The 20,990-nt window shown below is 48.9% G+C and overlaps 1 protein-coding gene across 18 annotated transcripts in view; it reads left to right on the top strand.

Moving 5' to 3' along the window:
* The first annotated feature begins 904 nt into the window (after positions 1 to 904).
* The window catches only part of nfasca (neurofascin homolog (chicken) a), a 103,423-nt gene continuing 83,337 nt past the window's right edge, over positions 905 to 20,990 (top strand). For 9 of the 18 annotated variants that reach the window (XM_064306696.1, XM_064306705.1, XM_064306704.1 and 6 more), the window contains exon 1: positions 905 to 1,139. The gene's annotated coding sequence lies outside the window, so the exon portion shown is untranslated. The remainder of the gene's footprint in view (positions 1,140 to 20,990) is intronic. The other 9 variants (XM_064306710.1, XM_064306702.1, XM_064306707.1 and 6 more) reach the window with 2 other exon arrangements.

The following is a 20,990-nucleotide window of genomic DNA, read 5'->3' as shown; positions in this document are numbered from 1 at the left end:
AGCTTTACAACCCAGGAACATGGTGGTGGTGGTAGGGCTGATAATCTCCAACTACCCCCCCCCCCCCCTCCTCCTGCCCCCACCCTGCCAAAAAGATGAAAAATATGAGTGAAGGAAACAGTGGGGAGATTTCAGCATTGGTTCCTGATAATTGAGTAAGACCCTGTATCCAGGCAGACCGGCAGCGAGGTTCAACTGTGTTCAACGATGGCTGCTGTCGCTGTTGGTGTTGTGTCTTTGGCTCCAGCCCAAACATGGAGTGATATAAAGTTCTCGCACCCTTGTCTTTAGCCAATATTCGTCCCAAGAGGCGCTGGTCCAGCAAGTGGTCTCAGCGCTAATACAGACGCAGTTTCTCTCGCCGTCTGAGGCAGACTTTGTTTCAATGACAGTGGGGCATTGTGGGAATGTTAGAACCAACCCGTGCCAGCCAGGGAGCAGACACAGCCATTGTAATACGCCAACTTTTTCAAGATTCTACTTATCAGCGCCACTGTGCAGTAGCGCAGTTGCGTTCTTCGACATTAAAAATGCACCAAACTGGCTACCTTTTCCCGGTTTCTTTATTTCTAGCTTTCAAACTTACTTGCACAGTGAGGCAATCTGCAAGTACTCAAATGTTTCCTTGCAAATTCTAGAAGGAATATAACACTGGTATTCTGATTAACTAGTGGTCAGTCAACATTCAGCAAGGGACCAGCCATTGGTAGATCAAGAGTAACTGTGGGAAAAAAATTTGGCTAATTCGTGGAATTCTGCAATGAATATTAATGCATTTAATAATGCACTTACAGTTCCGCATGTATTTTGCTAATACACGGTTTATGATGGTTGTCATTATCGGGCGAATTAACAACACCTGTCCAGCTCGCGCCTGTAGCAAATCACACATGTTCTGTGACTGAGGACAGGCGCGAGCTTGGGTACCGGGTGCGCGCTCAGCTGAGGGAAGCGACTGCGGCTTCGCGCGGAGAGCGAGAGAGAGAGAGGCGCAGGACGGAATTCAACGGGAGTGCTACGCCGCACTAAAAGGAAAAAAACAAACACGCGCAATTTGTTTTTTGTTTTTCTAACACATAGAGCTAAGCAGGAGGAATACAGTTCTCGAAGCGTGGGAGTTTACAGCCACGACAAAACTGGTAAGATGCGAGATGTTATCTTAGCTGCTTGCCTAATAATAGCTGCTACCTGCTCGTAGCATCTGGTGCTGCTGGCTCCGTCCGCGGCGCGTCCGAATATTAAGCAGGCAAGTACACTTGGACATTAGTGATTAGATGATTCTGGGAAGCTGGAAATTCACCAGATATCTTGTATTATTTTTTAAAAAGCCGCGTCGGTTACCGGGTGCTGCTGACACGCGCTCTCCGGTCCTCTGCGCATCGCTGAATGATGCGGTGTCGATTTTGCTGCTCTGCGCAAATTACAAGCAGGGCCAGATTTTAAGAGGATGCATTATATTGTGTGTTTGGCCTACTGCGGGCGGATGTATAGATATATACGTTAACAAACTTTAATAACCGCTAGGATCTGCAAAATGACGAAACGTGCATTTTCATTTGCAATGTGCAAGGTTTACAGATTGTGTTTTGAGGCCGGTAGCTGCAGGTTTTCATCGGTGGGAAACGGTGTGCTGGACCAGAAATGATTTTTTAAAAACCCGGTTCGGTTTGTGAAGTACTTGGACTGGTGTGGTCGGATGACGAATTAAATAATTCGGGTTGTTTATTTGTGACATTTCATCCGGCCTAATGAGTGAACGTCTTTTCGTAAGGTTAAATTGCCTAGTGTTGCTACATGATACACTGTGATATAACTGTTCCAGGTATTCCAAAGCGCAGATGTGAGATTAGGATTTCTGCGATGTCATCGGTGTGTGTAAACGGCATGTAGGCTATAATAAATATGTACTCGTGCATGTGTTAGAGAGAATGCATTATAAGGGCCCGGGTCATTTCCCAAACCTTCCGGCGTCCTCCAAGTTAATACTGGCAGCACAGGCTACTCGGGATGTGGTGGTGGGGTAGGCCAATGCAGTAGCCTGGAGCCAGGAGCAAAACACTGTGCCACTTTCGCGTCATGGACGTATAACTGCACTGTCACTGTAATTCCCTGCCCCGAGTGACATCTTTTGCGTTTCCTCGACTGTTCCCGTTGAAAGTAGCGGGTTGAGCGTTTTATACTGCTTTAGCAATGTTTATCAGGAATCTCGCACGTTTTGACGTAAGATCCTTGCTCATGCTTTCCAATAAATAAGTAAATAAACAAATAAACAAACAAACTGGAGGGTCAATTGCTGCATACTGTATAGCTGACCACATAGCTATATTGCAACTGGAATAGTTATCAAAATCTGTGAAATAAGCGTAGTTGTGTTCTCGTTGTAATGCAGTTCTGTGGTCTGGGGGTTTAAACCTGGCGTTTAAACTGCAGCACAGCACGCTGCGATTGATAATAAGCGATGAGTAAGCGGTTGCGTGCGACCCGTGGCAGTGTTAAAACGGCGCATCCTCGTGCCGGAGCATTGCACTCGTGCCGTTCTCGCACATGGACGCTGGCTCACGGTGAGGTGTTGCTGCTGTGCCACAGAGACGGGGAGGTGGGTCAGACCATGGGGGGGGGGGGTGGGGGGGTGGGGGGGGGGGGGGCTGCCAGCTCTGTACACTGGAGCTGGAGCACAGCTGGATGAGCCTGCAGCTGTCCCCGGTTTCCAGTGAAATGAGGGAGATATGGAAGGGCTGGGAGTCTATGCACACACGCACACACACACACACACACGCACACACACACACACACACATAGCTTCCTGGCACTCACAGTTCCATGTCTGTAGCACAGATTCTAATATATGCAAAATCCCTATTCTAAAGGGTGAAGAGATTTAATTGAACACGGTTCCTTTTCGAGCTAAGTAGGTCACAAGCTCATCATTGCTACAGAAGTGGTATTAAGAGTCTCCCGTTTTGACCAATGTTGATGGGACTCTTTTATATAGGTGACATGACTTACTTTGCCAGTGGAGGAGCTGTCTAAAAGTTCATTTACGGCATCTTTAAGTAGTAAGCCTGTATCTTTTCTCTTTCGCATCACTTTAATATTTCTAGCACGGAATGGATATGTAGGCTGTAAATCCATTTTTTTTCAGTTTCTTTGTGGTCATAAGTCTTTCATATCGAACGTACTAAGATCCTAAGAACTTACTAATTACTATGAACTCTTTCACTGCTAAGTAGACTCGTTGTGTTGTGTTAGGATAAGTGCCTCATCTCTCAGCAGCTTCTGGTTGTGCAATATCATCTGCACATCTGAAGTAGGATCCACAGAGACATAATTTTTCCATTTTGAATTATTGACCGTGGTGTAAAGCGGTAGCCTGGTTAGAACCCTTGTCATCTCCCTCATTCTTTTCTGTGTCAGCACCCCCCCCCCCCCCAAAAAAAAAAGAAAAGAAAAAAGAATGCATTGCTCCATGAATTAAAGATGGCAGGCCTAAAATGATGTTTGGAGAACATGTGACCTCGGTGAGGCCCCGCGATTGGTCGGCAGAGACGATGGCACGTCATTCGCCCTTTGTGTCGCACTCCTTGTTATTGCGTTCGCACGGTCCCGTGCGCACCTGCTTTTCTGTGCCGTGTAATTGGATCATAGGTGTTCGGTCTCAGCCATTCCTAAACTGACAGCTTTGTCTTCCTCTGGAAACCTTGCTTGCTTGTCCTTTACCCGGGTGGAAACTAGGGGGAAACGTACCTGCATACAAGGTTTCCATAGATGTGGCAGGGCACACAGAGCAGCCAGTCGTAGTTTTAGGCATGTCATACTGCAGAAGTCCCATCTAGATATCGGTAGTTATCTTTGAATCATAGTTTTGTGTCGGATGAAGCAGTAAGCATGCGGTGTGGTGTGTCTGGCTCTGCTAAAACCCAGGTCGCGGGTGTCTGAAGAAGTAGCTTTGTTTCTGTCTGTCACACACCACATACTGGCCAGCACCTGGGGCTGAAAAGCACCCTGCTTCTCTGCAAGTTTATTATTTTTTTTTTTCCTTTTAGTTACTTTTTGCTGTTAGTCTTTACTTTTAGTTACTGTACTCTTGTTGTTTGAGAATGTGCTCAAGAAGACCAGCGGTGTTGTGAATAGTGTGGACCCTTGTGTGTGTGTGCATGTGTTTATGTGCGTGAGTGTCTGTGTGTGTGTGTGTGTGTGTGTGTTTATACGTGTGTGTGTGTGTGTGTTTATACGTGTGTGTGTGTGTGTGTGTGTTTATACATGCATGTGCGTGCGTGAGTGTGTGTGTGTTTATACATGCATGTGCGTGAGTGTGTGTGTGTGTGTGTGTGTGTGTGTGTGTGTGTGTGAGTGTGTGTATTGTACTGCAATGTAAAGGGTCACTTCTATGCCCCACACAGCCCTTCAGCATGTCAGCGTCCGTTTGCAGCTGCCCCGTGTCTCTGCCCCGTTTCAGCTGCCCCGTGTCAGTGCCCCGCTCAGAGTCACGGGCCATATGGCCGGTTTCTGAGGGGTCTTCGTCCTTGGCACCTCGTCAGTCGGCCCGGTCGCTGGGTGGGGGGAACCGCAGCGGTGCCAGGGTGGTGTTGGGTCGCCCCGTCGTGGGGCACAGTGGGACTTTAATTAAAATCGCATTATAAAACCCCGCTATTTCTTTCCCCTGCCCACTTGGCATGAGATGAAAAGCTGGAAGCTATATATATATGTGTGTGTGTGTGTGTGTGTGTGTGTGTGTGTGTGTGTGTGTGTGTATTTATATTCAATATGACCCGCTTGATTTTGTATGGATGCTTCATGGAGGCGTTGTCAGTAGAGGGCATGTCTTGTGTGTTTTGATTGGGTCGACGGCTGGACGATTGGACGTATGTTTGGAGTAGCGTGTATGCTCGTCTCGCGGTTTGGGTGCCAGTTGTACTCCAGACTCTGGGTTCCTCACACTGCGCAGCCTCACCAACGTGATCAATTGTGTGCAGAGAAAGTAGGGCAACTCACCTCCTACTTTTCCTCCATTCACAGAAGCAGTCGTTCCATGCAATATTTCCCCATTCCCTCTCTCACTGTCTGTCTGTCTCTCTCTCTACCTCTCTCTCTCTTTCTCTAAAATCAGGCCCTTGTTCTTCTGAAATGTCCTGCTGTGCTCGTTTTTTAAATTTTTTTATCCAGCTCCAAATTTTATTTTTATGGATATAACTGCATTCCCGGAAGAGGTGCAGAATTATATATTTTTTGGCTTGGCACGGAGCCAGACGTACTTTGATGGAGGGGGGGGGGGACCGTTTGACTGAGCAGAGCCACTCCCTGGCTCTGAGGGTTCTACCTCCAACCAGAACCAGACCGGGCAGTTCCGCTCGTGGCCCCCAGGGGGCGCAGCGTTCTACAAAGACTACTGGAAGCGTTCCAGACCTCGAAGCTTCCTGCTGACCCCCTGATCAGTGATCAGAGATGGATGGATGCGGATGCTGCAGTGTGTGTGTGAAACTCATGCCAGGGCCCTCAAGCTACAGACAAGCTGACATCACAATCCCCTGCCCTGAACATGAATCTTAACCAGAAGCCTGAGCTCAATAAAAAGTCAATAAAAGAAAACATAGAGAAATGTTTTCTCATTTTACATGAAGCAATGTCACTCCTAAAGAAGTCCCTGTAAGTCATGTCATAAGTGTCACTTACATGACATGGAAAGAGGAATCACGGTAATCGCGTAGGCCTGCTTATCCCATCAATTCCCAGATTGAGCCATGTTCCCACTGCTTTGACTGAATAAATATTGACGAAGAGCAACCTTATCTCGTGGGCTGAACGGCCGCCCCGAGTCTCGATTGTTAGACGTCGCGAGTGGAACAATTCCCGCATTGATGCGAACATGTCAGAAGTTTCCTTTGTGGATCACAAAGGCTCCACCGCAGTCACACTGGAGTGTACTTTAGCGACACACTCCTCTTCCCGGCCCTTTGATCTTCCGCGTTTGTGCGTCCTCTGGCTTTCATTTGCGCATGAAGGGACGGAGGACAATGGTTCCATTTGGGCTTTTTTTTTTATTTTTATTTTTTTATAAACCGGCGGCCATGTTTTTCATCTGCTGCTTCAAAGGCGATCGAGGAACACCGTACGTGCCCCCGCAATGGATGCATGTATGTATGGAGGTTTTGTTTTGTTTTGTTTTTTTGTTTGTTTGTTTTTCTTTCTCTCTTTTCTTTTTGTTGTCACTATCTCATGGATCCACCGTTTGAAAGCTCAGTTCTGACAAAAGCAGTTAAGCTTCGGTCAACAGAAATGAAAGCGATGGAATCAGGACGGCATCGTGCTGCCAGGCGGTGAGCGCGGCGGGCCGTCTGTTGGGGAGCAGGGACGGCGTTGTGTCTGTGAGGCTCGTTTGGGCCCCCGCTCTCACACCTGGGCCACCTGAGAGCACCTGAGAGCACCTGAAGCCGGTTTGGAGATCTCTTAGTGCGAGTCCCCCACGCTTCTGCTGCCTTTCCTGCCTTCCTTAGAGCACTGCAGGTCTGCTTTGTGTGTGCTTTATCACACATACAGACACATACACACATACACACATACGCACGCACGCATACATACATATACACGCACACACACATGCACATGCACGCACACACACGTACGCACACACACACACACACATGCACATGCACACGCACGCATACATACATACACACGCACGCACGCACGCACACACACTCATGCACTCACATACACATGCACACGCATGCACACACACGTACGCACACACACACACATGCACACATACACGCGCACACACTCACACACACACAGGGGCACACACACACGCACACCCACATACATACGCACACACACGTGCGCATACACACACACATGCAAACACACACACATAAGCACACACGCTCACATAAGCACATGCACATGCACACACACACACACACACACACACAGGGGCACACACGCACACACACACACTCATGCACACACACACACACACACACACACACACATGGTTTTCATTCTTCCTGTCTGATCACCAGTGATTTATACCTGGGACACCAGTTCAGTCTCTGTTCAGTCAGGAGCATTAATCAATGACCTATTAGGTACAGTAGAAGAGAAAACCAGACAAGCACTACTGGTCTGATTTGAGTATCTCTGGTTTAGGATGTGGGGAGACTGGCTTGGGCTTGTCTTTACAGGGGTACCTGTATATCCACGTGTGTCTTTACAGGGGTACTTATATACCCACATTTTCATAATGGGCAGCATTTCCCCTACTTCTATTTCAGGCTTAGATTTGGAAACTAAGAAACCTGTAAATAAGTAACTATTGATTTGCTGACTGCCATAAAGCTGTTATGCCAATCTATGCAATCCACAGTGTATACTGGTATAACACAACATCATGTCCATCAGAAAATTAATAGTTACTGAGTTATCTTCATAAAAGTGATCACACTAGTGGAGGATGACTTGAGTGTTAGTTCATGGAGATAAAAAAAACGAATAAGATTACATTATTTGTTAGTTATGAGAAAATAACATCTGTCATATTTTTTATCTTTGCCTTTAAAAAAATATGCTGTAATAGAATGTAAGTTATCTAAATTAATTTCCTTTTATTTAAAGACAAATGTTTTGAGATCAATAAATAAAAATTGTAAATTGCTACTTCTCTTGGGTGGACGGCTACTGCTTTTTGCTATTCTTTGGGTTTTGTCCACCACTGTGGATCCTAACCAGAATTTATTTGTTGCATTTAGAATGTGCATTTTGGAAGTTTTCTGTTTTGATGAGCAAGACATCTATGATGCTAATCGTTTTGTGCCTGTTGTCTGGCCACACTAACTTCTTCCTCTAAAACTAATAAAAAGAAATGGCTATCTGGTCTTCTTGAATATCCGTCGCCTGTGCCCTCAGACAGAAAATTACATTTTGGAGCTTAGCATAACTTGTGATTAGATTGCGTTAGATGGCAATATGCCGTCTCGACTTTGACATTATGTTGACCTTTTGCTTCCAATGAGTGAAGTCATCTCACTGAATCCATTTAAACTTTAGATCCAGGAGCACCAGGATTGATTGGCATTTTCTCATTGTGATGTCATAGAGGGTCCAGATGGCACACCGTGTTCTGTGAACGCTGTGGGAGGGGCTTAGGGCTCCCCGACTGTATCCCTGTTTAAAGAATGAGGATTTGTTGAGGAGATATTGTGATAGTCTAAAACAGACAAATATATGACAAATTAAAGTTAAAATTTTTTTTTATGAATTGGGTGGTGAGTGCAATGAGTGTGTGGGCACAAGTCTTTGTGCAGTTCATTTGTTTTGCACTGTTTAATAGCAAGGCAGTGGTGTACCATTAATGTGCATTTACTCATCATTTTATAATTAGTGCAATGACATTACGTTATATTACATTAGAGAACATTTCTGCATTTAGCAGATGCTCTTATCCAGAGCGACTCGTGCTTATTACATTTTTACATACAATCCATTTATTCAGCTGGATACTTACTGAAGTAATTCGGGTTAAGTACTTTGCTCAAGGGGTACACTGACAGTGCCCCAGCACTGAATCAAAACCACGATTAGGCCCTGTACCCTGACCGTTACACACCCCAGTAAATACACGGTCATGGTTGGGTTAGTGGTTCGATTTAGGGTCGGGATTTGTGTTCATTTTTGGGGACTTTGGGGGGGAAAAAGGGTTAAATTGAGGCTGGGTTTAAGGTACAGTTGGGCTGTAGCTGTTCTGGCAGTATCTGGATTTACTCATCGCAGTAATGGGGCTTGAAATGAACACCTATCTGCTGGGGAAAGGCAGGCAATAGTCTCCTGTGGTGAGAAATTTGGTCTCTATTTGGTCGGGTTTACCTGACATGTCGGTGGGTGTTTTCTTCAGTGTTCAAGTTGTTTTGACCCTTCAGATCAGTGGCTCCCAACCCTGTTCCTGGAGATCTACCGTCCTGTCAATTTTCACTCCAACCCTAATTTGGCACACCTGACACTAGCTGTTGAATAAAGTGTGCTTTGATAGGATTCAAGTGAAAACCTACAGGACTGTAGATCTTCAGGAACATGTTGGGAACCACTGCTTTAGATCACCCATTTCCATTTAGTGCTGAGAAATGAAATGAATGCAGACATTCAGTTATTTTTGTGTAACTGAGTACAGTGTGTAGTAAAACATGCCCACTTTGAAGGGTTGCAGGTTAAATTAGGTGGTATCTTCTCTGGAGAAATGTGTGCTAAGTGGTTGGGATTTGGTTGGCCTCTGTTCTCCTGGTGGTATATAGAGCCAATTAAAGAGAAGCAACCTCTGTGTCTTTCAGTGATTTTTTAGGAATGGCGGTTCAGTGCATTGAAGCGTTGACCGATTTTGGGAAAACCAGGGTTCTAATGCGATGTAAAGTATGAGCTAGTAAAGAAGTAGGCTAAATAATAGTGAATCGCTCCAGTAATAATGGAGCGAAAAGAGCACTGTGGTTTTTTCTATTAAAGCAACTCTCTCCACATTATAGCTGAAATAGTACTACTATTACCACTACTATTACTACAGCTACTACTACAGCTGAAAGTAGTACTACTATTACTACAGCTACTACTACAGCTGAAAGTAGTACTACTATTACCACTACTATTACTTACAGTACTACTAGCTGACGTAGTCATATACCGACTATTCGTACAGCTACTCTACAGCTGAAAGTAGTGCTTTATTCACTTCGCTGAAGTATAGGCTACTACTATACCACACTGTCGCTCTACTACTGCTTATATTTAATTACAATAATGATAAAGGTTAATCGAGTTCTCTTTTGTGACGTGGCGATGTCGAAAACTGGTTTTGAAACGGAGAGAGGACAGTCTTGGTCCTTTGTGAGTGGTAAGTGCCCGCGCCTGGGTGCGGTGGAAGGGGCGGGCCCTTAGCGCCTGTCCTTGTATCAGGGGTTTTGCGGCTTGGACCCCTCGTTGATGTGTACCTTTTGTCACGAGCCGCGCCTGGCCTTGTGCTCGGCGCTCGGTTCCCATGCACCCGCATTGTGGCTTCCGTGTACCGCCCGTGTGTTCCCTCAGGTAGACCAAAGAGTCCAGGTGTGTGTCTGTCAGTCGGGGCTGTCAGGGACACGTGGAGCTGGTGTGAGGACACGTAGGCAGCGGGGAACCCCCCCCCCCCCCCGATCTCCCCAACCCCAGTCCCTGTCGTAGGGTTGATCTTCTCCAATTCTGTGTGTGTCGTGCCAGTTTTACCCAAGTGGTGCCCAACCGTGTGCCATGGAGGACCGAGAGTGTGAAGGTTTTCATTCCAACCCATCGCTGCGCCCGCCGACTTCACTAATGAGCTCCCTCCTCTCTGGATGAAGGCGTGTTAATTAGTGAAGTCAGCGGGGGCGGCGATTGGCTGGAACGAAAGCCTGCATGCTCTCGGCCCCTCCGCGGCACGCGATTGGGCACGGCTGGTTTCCCCGAGCAACCGCCCTCCGGAAGCGCAAGCTTCGTAGCCTCTTCCGCGTCGCCCCTTCCGATGAGGTGACCTCTGACCCCCAAAAGTCTGGGCACGCTCTGCTTCAGGCTCATGGGCGCGGCGTTAAAATGGAGGGAAAGCCAATCCCGACGCCTCTGCGTTAACAAAAATTAATTTAAAAAAATTGGGGGGCGACACAGCTCAGGAGGTAAGAGCAGTTGTCCGGCAGTCGGAGGGTTGCTGGTTCGATCCCCGCTCTGGGCGTGTCGAAGTGTCCCTGAGCAAGACACCTGACCCCTAGCTGCTCTGGTGTATGAGAGGCATCAATTGTAAAGCGCTTTGGATAAAAGCGCTACATAAATGCAGTCCATTTACCATTTACCAAAAGTCATAAAGCATTTCCTGCTAGCCTGCTAACCGCCTGCTCATTCTGTTCTCCTCTCATTGATTACGAGTGCTTTGTGTGTGTGTGTGTGGTGTGTGTGTGTGTGTGTGTGTGGTGTGTGTGTGTGTGTGTGTGCGTGCACATGTGTGTGTGTTTGTGTGTGTGACTGACTATCGGGGATCGATATCGCCGTGACAAAATTAGTGACACAGACGTCACCTGATATGATGTATTATTCTTTGATGGAGGAGAGAGGGGGGTGGTAATTCTGTGCCTGGTTCTATTTATCCTACCCCGGGGGCAGAAGATGGCAGTGGACACCGAGGAGTCAGACCCCTTGTCCAAAATGGGGTCTCCGCTTGGGGAGAAAATGAGTTTTGACAGCACTGCGTTATTTCTCACTGGGGGACAGCGGAGGATGGGGGGGGTGGTGCAGTTCTGGAATACATTGTGTGGGTTCTGGTTTGTAATAACTGATATTATCAGGAGACCTGCATGTGAAGCACGTATATACTGTATATTAATACAAAATGGCTGGAGAACAAAGAGGCTGCATATTCTGGTCTGGTTTTTTTCCTGGGAATTAATTTCTATGGGTTTAGACTGTAATTGCCAAACGAGGGAAGCCTGGTTTAGAGATGTTCCTCTTTCCTGTCGTCCGTTTCCACAATAAAGAGGAAAAAAAAGGCACAGAAACGTAGCATGTCTTCCTCCTCTGTTTTATTTCCTTATCCTCTTATGCTTTTCATAACACCGCAGGCCATTGTAAACACACAAAAAAAATAAAAAAATCACGTTTCTCTTTGTACCTCCCCGTACCTCCCCACGCGTCCGACGTCCCACGCCGTCCATATTTGGTCTTCAGTCATTTTTTATTTCTTCTTTTTTTTTTCTTCTTTCCTCCCCCAGTCCACATCTGTCCTGTCACTAAGCGGACAATGGATGCTTATCATCTTAGCAGAAATAACACAGAAAGAAAAATGAAGAGGAGAGAGAGACAGAGAGAGAGAGAGCGAGCGAGAACTAGAGAGAGCTAGAGAGAGTGAGAGAGCGAGACACAGAGGGAGAGAGAGAGAGCGAGAGGGAGAGACAGAGGGAGAGACAGAGAGCAAGAGACAGCGAGAGATAGAAATAGAGAGAAAAAGCGAGAGAGAGGGAGAGCACGAGAGCGGGAAAGAGAGAGACAGAGGAAAGAGAAAGGGGAGAGAGAGAGACAGAGGAAGGAGAGAGAGAGAGACAGAGGAAGGAGAGCGGGAAAGAGAGAGACAGAGGAAAGAGAAAGGGGAGAGAGAGAGACAGGAAGGAGAGAGAGAGAGAGAGAGACAGAGGAAGGAGAGAGAGAGAGAGAGAGACAGAGGAAGGAGAGAGAGTGGGAGAGCGCGAGAGGGAGAGAGAGGGAGAGGGAGAGAGAGACAGAGCAAAGAGAAAGGGGAGAGAGAGAGAGAGAGCGCCCGCTGGTGCTGCACAGCTGACTGGGTGTAAGGCCCGGCAGCAGCGCCTCATTACAATGATAAAGTGAAGGCCCTGGAGAGAGAGAGAGAGAGAGAGAGAGAGGGAGAGAGAGAGAGAGAGAGAGAGAGAGAGAGAGAGAGAGAGAGAGAGAGAGACTGCGTCTGGCAGCAGCTACACTCCGCTACACCACAGTTAGCCGCTGTGGTGTACCCCCCCAATACTCCCCCCCGCCCCCCCGCCCCACATGCCCCCTTCCACGCGTTTTCGCCGGCAGATGGACAATGGAGGTTTGGTGAAAGGGCAGCTCCGGGGGTGTCCATTGTGGCCTTTGATATTTAAACTTGCCCCCTCCCGCCCCCGGGGGGCATCCCCCTCCCTGTCGCCATTGTTTCCAAAAGTGGGGCAAAAGAGGAGAAAATGAAGAGGGGCGGGGTTAATATATAAAAATCGGGGGGGGGGGGGTAGTGATTGGTAAGCCCATGACAAAACACAGATTGTCCCCTTTGATTAAGTTTGATTTTTTTTGGTTTGTTTTTTTCTTCCTGCCGAATTAAGGAGATGGGGGAGGTGACGCTTTGTGTGGATTGTGTCGGAGGAGGTGTGACTCGTGGCAAGATGTCGAAGGGTTTCGATTCTTTTTTTTCTTCTGTTTTCGGATGCCCCTGAGGAGTTCGCCCGTACGCGGAAACCAGAGGAGCGGAATTGAAATTGGGAATGAAGGAGCGAATGAGGGAAATCTAGAAAGGACTGATTGGACAGGGAGAATGAGTAAGATTTGGGCCGACCATTAATATGACCTGCAAGTGTGTTGATTCGGACACAGCCCAAAATTTCAGTCAGCGGATCGCAGAGGCGACGCTAAGGGCGTAAGTCTAGTTAAGAAACGCAGAGACCCCAAGATCTGCAGCCCTCGGGGGGTCTGGGGACGTGCCACCCCCCTCCTCCCCTCAAGAAATGTTTTAAAAGATCTGTGCTGTGAAATGAACATTACATACTTCAGGCTATTGGTCAGTGTATCCCAATCACAACTTGAAATCCCCGTCTTTTTATAAAAAAAAATATATATATTCTCATCATCACGTCATGTCATTGGGCGGGTGGGCGGGATGTTCTTCCCCCCCCAATAAATGACGCCCTTGGGGGATGGAAGCGTGCAGCTATTGCCCATTCAGGCCTACGGAAATGGACTCGTATTAAATCAAAAAAATTGAATGGGCTTTTTATATCTCTTAAATTGGGATTTGAGTGGGACGCTGCGATCCCCTCCCCCCCTGCTGGACGCGCGGTTTACGTCTCTCCCTGTGAAACCGAAGTGCCGCAGCTCTTCCGCCGCGCGTCTGCTGTGAAGGAGACGAAAGCTGCTGCTTCACAGGCGGGCCAGATGCCCGGGGAGATCGTAAAAAGCGTCTGTCACAGATGCAGGGCGGGGAAAAACGAAACGGCGGTCAAATAAAACCGGCGTGCGTCCGCGCTGCCCGCGAGCGTCCTCGGGCTCCGGCGGGCTAGGGCGCTAACATTCGCCCCAGAGGTAGCCTAGTCGCCCCCCGTCCCGGGGCTGGAAACCCGCTCTGCATTTCTGGAATTTGATTGGGTTACGTCTGAAAGGAACGTGGAGGTGTTCAGCGTGCGCAGACGTCATTAAGGCCTGCGTTACACCTGTTTGCTTTCGCAGAACTGAACGAATGAACCGCGGGAGGATTTTAATTAGAAGCTGGCGGCGCCTGAAAATGTGCGTTTCATCTGCTGCTGACGCGCCGTTCGTTAAGACATAAAAGGCCAGAGAACTCCTGAACTGTTCTGGTGTGTATGTGTATGTTGTGGGTGGTGTGTGTGTGTGGCTGTGTATGTGATGTCGTGGATGCTGCGTTGTGTTGGTGAGCAGTGCGTGCGTGTGTGTGTGTGGTGTGTGCGTGCGGTACTGTCGGGATGCTGTGCGTCATGTGTTTGTGTGTTTGTGTGTGTGTGTGTGTGCGTGGATGGCTTGAGTGTGTTGCTGTGTCACGTGTGTTGTGTGGTGTGTGCGCGGTATCAGCTGGTGCTGTTTGCCGTGTGTGCGGCGCTGCGCGTGTGACAGCCGTGAGCAGGCGGTCGCGTGTTGTGTGAGTGCGGGATGCATGCTTCGCCGTTTGTGGGTGCATGCATGGTGCCGTTGTGACAAGTAAGAGGCAGCATCGCCCGAGCCACACACAGTCAACGTCTTCTGAACTTTATGACAGTTTGCAGAGCTCCCTGTTGATGAAGTCACAGCCTTTCACTGCACATGTTATTATAACCAGTTTAATTTGTTTAATTAACGCGGATCACTGAGCAGTGTGATTGGATGGCACTGGACGCTGATGAATAGTAAGGATTGACACGCGAGCCCCTTCCCTGTGAAGCTAATTTGCGTCTGGCCTGCATCATGCTTGCTGATGGCTGACCGCTGGCTCTGATTGGCTTTTCCTGAGTGGCGAAGGTATGCCCAGGCCCATTTGTCAGGGTAACCGGGCCCGGTAAAGGACAAGGCCGTGTTTCATCTGTGACGCGAGTGAGCTGTGAAAGTTCACGTCTCGCAAAGGTCACGCCTGTCTGAACCCCCCCCCCCCCCCGAAAGGCAAGGTCTGGAGCTCATCAGCGTCCCGATCCGATTGGTCCGCACACCCCGGCCTGTTTTGGAGAGGGGGGGGAGGGGTGATATGGGGGAGGAGAGGGGAGTCGATATAAACATGAGAACACGTCTCCTTGCGATTATGGATTAATGAGCCGTAGCAGGTCGGAGCGAAATGCCAGCGTTCGGCGTTCAGTGGACAGTGCGCCGCGTTAAGGCTGACCGATCGCTCGGTCCCCGTAATGACCTCGGGACGAAGGTTTCATGACGGGGAAGATGAGCTCTCCTGTGAGATGTATGGGCGGGGTTAGATGATTGACATGGGCCATTTGGCCCACGCGCGGTCGCGATTGGGCCGCGACGGCTCCATCGATCTCATTTTGGAATTGCTCAGATTTCAAGGCCCTACTGAGGAACGGAACTGTTACAGTGCGTCTTCATTGCAAAAATAACTGGATTCGGAAGAGAAATGGCATGAATTGCGAACACGGTGTCTGTTTTGTTTGCAATTCAAAGATTCAAAAGGGTGGGGGGTGGAAGGGGGGGCGGGGGAGAAGCTGGGGGTGGGGGGGGCTGGGGGAGTGAAGATTAGAATTTGTTTCGGTCATAAAAACATTTTTGGCAGTAAAAGGACAGGTCTGGTGGGAGTGTGGTAACAGCATATGGCTCTGGGCATCTGCCATTGATTGTGATCGGAAAACTTGCACACAGTGGACTGACCGCAGTGCTCAAGTCTCTACCGTTTTTATTTTGTTTACCGCCCACTTTTTCTTGCCAGTGAAATTCTATTTATCTAAAAATAGTAGCGGCCCTCCGGCCCTCCAGCGCTGTGGTGTGATGCATGTAGGTCGGCAGACTACCTCAGCGCTCACAGACACACACAGTGACCTGGTTCCATCAGAGTCAGCCAGTCTGTTCCCCACACACACACACACACACACACACACACACACACACACACACACACACAGACACACACACACACACACACTCACACACCAACACGCACACACACACACACACACACACACACACACACACACACACACACACACACACACACAAACACAAACACAAACACACACGCACACACGCACACACACATCTTATTTAATTACCGCTGAATAACTGACAGGTTTGCTTAATTGGCGAGTGTCGCAGCGAGCCGTAGCCGATTAGCACGTCCGTAACCCAAAACGTGCCCCCCGGGGCGAAGAGAAGAGCGACCTCGATGGTAGCGGTAATCCCACTGGGTATATATTCAGACTTCGCCTGCTGATCGTCACATATTGCAGACATTAGAAAAGGTAATGGAGATATAAGGTAAGCTTCAGCAAGGACCACTTCGCATGCCAGGCGGGTTGAACCGGGAACCTCCGACTGCCAGACAATCGGTCTTACCTCCTGAGCTATGTCGCCCGGATCTACTGACGGCCCCATCAAAATGGTGATGTCGAGTTCTAATCGAGGTTGGTGGTCTTGTGAAGTGCCTACTTACGCGAGAGCGGTACATCAGAGGTATGTCCGCACTTGCGCACCTGGTGGAACCTGAGACAACCAAACCTCCACCGACATACGCAAGTGGTTTTTAGCTTTTCTATTTTTTTCTGAAGTTGAGAATCCCAATGTGCTTGATTTTCGAACGGTGCACTAATTCACTTCCTACACTGTAACTTACACCGTGACTGTCTTCAGTCTGTCGCCTTTTCATTGCGTTTCACGGAGGCTAATTCTGAAACGTTGCTGGTGGCTGTATGCTAAATAAATACATTCATGTGGCATGCGACCGTTTGCTATCAGCAGTGTAATAAGTCATCCGTGTAAGAGCCTTTGCTTCACGATTAAAACACTAGCCCTGACCTTTTACCGTGGTGCACTTGGATAAACACCGAGTGCGTTGAGTTTCAAGGAAACCGAAACGGTTCAGAGAACAGCGCTGGGTGTCCCGTAAGTGTCTGAATTGTGTTTGTTTTCGGGTTTCGAACGTTGCCGGTGCGTTCCGAGGGCGTTTCCGAGAGCGGGAAGGTCACGCGGTGCCTGGCAACGGCTCTCCTGGGGGCATAGGCCTCATTTCGTTTCAGTTTCCATTTCCGATTCCAATTTTCAGTTTTCATTATGATGAAGTAAACCAATTAGCCTGTCTTTTTATTATTATTTGATATATTGGTGCCCATGTGTGGATATATACACATATACATACATACACACACACACTGTGTGTGTATCTGTCTGCCCTACTGGAAGCATCATTAGCAGGGTCTCCTCTCTCCCTGGCTATGAGATCAGATAAGCGTAACAGTGGTGCAGGCGTTTCTCCTTCAGAGATAATGATCATGGCTGCAGGTGTTTCGAGGGGGGAGGGGTGTGGAGGGGTGGGGGTGCATGTGGGGGTGCGTGGGGAGGTGGGGGGTGGGGGTGGGGGGCGGGGGATGGGGGCTGTCTGTGTTCCATTGGCTCTCAGACAAACCCAGCTGTATGTGTTCACCAGTGGGGCCTGCTTCACCACCTCTTTATCTTCCTCCTCCTCCTCTTCCTCTATCTCTGTAGGCTGCCGCAAGTTGACAGCAAGTGTCCTGTTTGTGTGCCACTTAAGACAGTTCCCAGGACCAGGAGTAGCGAGAGCAGGGGTTTAACCAGGCTCTTTAAATGACTTACATGATGAAGTGTCACGTGCCTGTAGTATGCATGCCTTTATAGCCCCCGTCCTGTAGAGCAAACACACACACACGCATACATACATACACACACACACACACACATACTCACACGCACACTCACACTCACACACACACTCACGCATACATACATACATACACACACACACACACGCATACATACATACACACACACACACACACTACATACATACACACACACACGCATACATACATACACATGCATACACACACACACGCATACATACATACACACACACGCATACATACATACACACACACACACACACACACACACACACATACATACACACACACACGCATACATACATACACACACACACACACACACACACACACGCATACATACATACACACACACACGCATACATACATACACATGCATACACACACACACACACACTCGCCTGAGAGCCGCCATTACTGATTGCAGACTAGTGACCTCAGCGACTCGACGGCGGTCACAGAGTCAGTACTTACCTGACAGCTGTCACACAGACAGACAGACATGAGTCAGGGAAACTTTTTTTTTCTCTCCACAATACTAGAATCTAGAAACCAGCGTTAGATTTATTATTAGAGCATACCAAGGTGCTTTGCACCATTTGTTCTTTAATGAATATACGCCTGTTTAAGTTTATATTCTGTGTACTTGAGTATGTAGTATTCATAAATCAATGCCTTCATTTAAATTTGAAGAAATATTTTAAGGCACACACCGTAGGGTATGGGAACTGCAGTGTGGTAACTATTTAAATTGGTAAATCTTTCGTTTTAAGTGCAAAAGGCACATTACGAAAAGGAGAAAAAAAACAGCTGAATAAACTTTATTTATTCTAAATAACTCGTGAGAACCACTTTACCACTACACAAACCTGACTGTTTCTTTTTTTTTAAGTAAATGTAAATGATGCATATTGAAGTAAAATGTTATACGAGAGAGTGATGAATTTCACTTCTCTTCAGCTGCTTCCTTATTGATCGTCTGCAGGGTTTTGAGAGGCCCGCGCTGCAGATGGCTAGTTCGGCTCGTAGCTGCGCACACGCAGGGCTACCCCGTGCCCCATTGTTCCCCAGGAGTGGGGGGGTCAACGCGTGCGGGGGTGGGGGGGGGGGCTGGTGAAGACCCTCCGACATTGTCCGCTGGCCCCCCTGGGCCCCGCCCCCCTGTCCGACAGACAATTAACCGAATAAACGACATCACCTCCTGTTGACCGGGCTTTTGCCTGGGACGAGTGGGTCAGGGGGTCTGCGTTGAGTCTGAAAGCGGTCGCTTCTAAAAACAGTGGCTGTCACTTCTGCGCACTTTGTTAACCTGCCTGCGTGAGGACGGGCCGCAGTGCGACCCCTTCTGGCACCGCTGGGGCGTGAGTGACCTCTCTGTGATGAATCTTCGGGCCTAATTACATTCAGGCCCAGAAGAGCCATTTGTGATGATGTAAAGTGATTACTTCCAATTTTCCTTTTCCCCACGTTCCTCACTCATTGATCGCTCGCCACCGAAGACATACGTGGTAATGATCTGGGTTTTGACAGCAGCGATCTGTCAATCCAGCGTTTGAAGTTGTCAACATTTTGTTTTTTGTTTGTTTTTTTCTTGGGAAACGCTGCATTTTTTTTTTTTCTTTCCTCCGGTTCTGAAGCTCGGACGGACGTGTTCTCCATCTCTCTGTCCTGTGCTCTGGTTACACACGCAGAGCTGGCTGATAGCGGATTGGGAGCGCTGAACTCTCTCGGCCATTAGCCTTAGCCGTTATCGTTTCAGCGGGCCAGACGAGTTTCGGTGGGGGAGGGGGGGGGAGGGGGGTGAAGAGCCAGAGACCGCGGGGACGGCCTCGTCGCCTGGCAACCGTTGTGCGAGCGTGGTTAGGCCTGTTTACCGCGCGGCACGCTCGTCCCCCGTGACTCTGGCCTCAGCTGCTATCGCTGTTGCCCCGTTGCTGCGGAGCCACTCGGGTCAAAAACGCAGGGGGGGGGGGAGCTCAGACGGGGGTGGGGGGTGCTGCAGTCGTTTTAAACAACACTGAAGAGGGGAAGGGCCAGGTCTCTCACATCTCAGCCTCCCTGCACACACACACACACACACACACATGTACACACACACACACACACACACACACACACACACTCATACACACACACACACACACACACACACACCTACACGCACGCACACACACACATGTTCACGCGCACACACACACATACACACCTACACGCACGCACACACACATGTACACGCACACACACACACACACACACACACAAATGCACACACACAAATGCACACACAAACACGTGTGCTCACATACAGGTGTACACACGCCCACACACTCACACTCTACTCTCAGGAGGCTCTGGGCAGTGCAGACTAGTGCATTCAGGAAATCGCAGGCCAGGTTTGTTGTCTTCGGTGGTGCCTTGCAGGTGGGGGGAGGGGGCTTGCTGCCATTTCCGATAATCCCGAGATCTCCTTTTGCTTTATGCCGCAGTTCGGTAACCAGTCCACCATCCGCGTACGTGGTTCTGTAAAGTACAAAAACCATGCTATACGATTGGTCGACGTCTGTCCCGTGGTCCATAACGGTCAGTTGTAGGTGTTACACCGGTGCGCGTAAGTGCATGATGGTCCATGAGAGACTGAAGCCTACAGAATGCGTCTATTTGGCATGCAGCTGTTTGCAGTCAGCGAAGTCACCAGTGTAATGGCCGATTACAAATTGGCAAGACCAAATTAAAGTTTAATTTTTATTAGAGTTTAGGACAGATGTTGTTTATTACACATTATTTTAAGGACCTGTTTATACTGGTAGAAATGATGGGTTCATAACCTGATAGTGAGGTCATAGTGTAAATAGGTGATGTAGGTTCCATTGCATTGTCATTACTGGTGTAATTCGGTAGCAACCTGTGCACCAATGAGACGCTGCACCTGGGTTCTGGACCCGCCTGTCTCTCGTGCTCAGCCTCTTTCAGACCACCTGTGGTCCCTATGGCACTGAGGATAGGCCTGGCCCAATCAGGAGGGCTGTACCGGGTCAGTTTGGGACAGGTGCAGAACTGGATCTGAGGTGGCGTTAGAGCAGAGCCTGGAGCTGTGCTCTCTGGGGGGCGCGGGGGTGGGTTGGCTGGGGGGGTGCGGGGGGATGTGGGTTCATCCTGAAAGCGGAGAGGAGTCTCTCCCACACCCTTTCGCTGCCCGTAAACAGGGACGTGATGATCGATTACAGTTCCCCTCCCAAACCGGCTCGGGATCGGCGCACTCCGCACTCTACGCTCCCCTGTGCCTCTCTGCCCGCTGTGAGGGGAACGGTTCCCAAAAAAGCGGCGGCGTCTCCGAAATCCTGGAGCTCGGCGGCGGCGCGTGTCCCGATTGGTCGCGGGCGTCCTTTTGCGCTCGGCCGCCTCGTTGTCTTTTCG

This window comes from Anguilla rostrata, chromosome 13 (genome assembly GCF_018555375.3).
Source record: "Anguilla rostrata isolate EN2019 chromosome 13, ASM1855537v3, whole genome shotgun sequence".
Classification (NCBI taxonomy): domain Eukaryota; kingdom Metazoa; phylum Chordata; class Actinopteri; order Anguilliformes; family Anguillidae; genus Anguilla; species Anguilla rostrata.
Note: the sequence above shows the minus strand (reverse complement) of the source record. Positions and strands in the feature narration are given on the sequence as shown.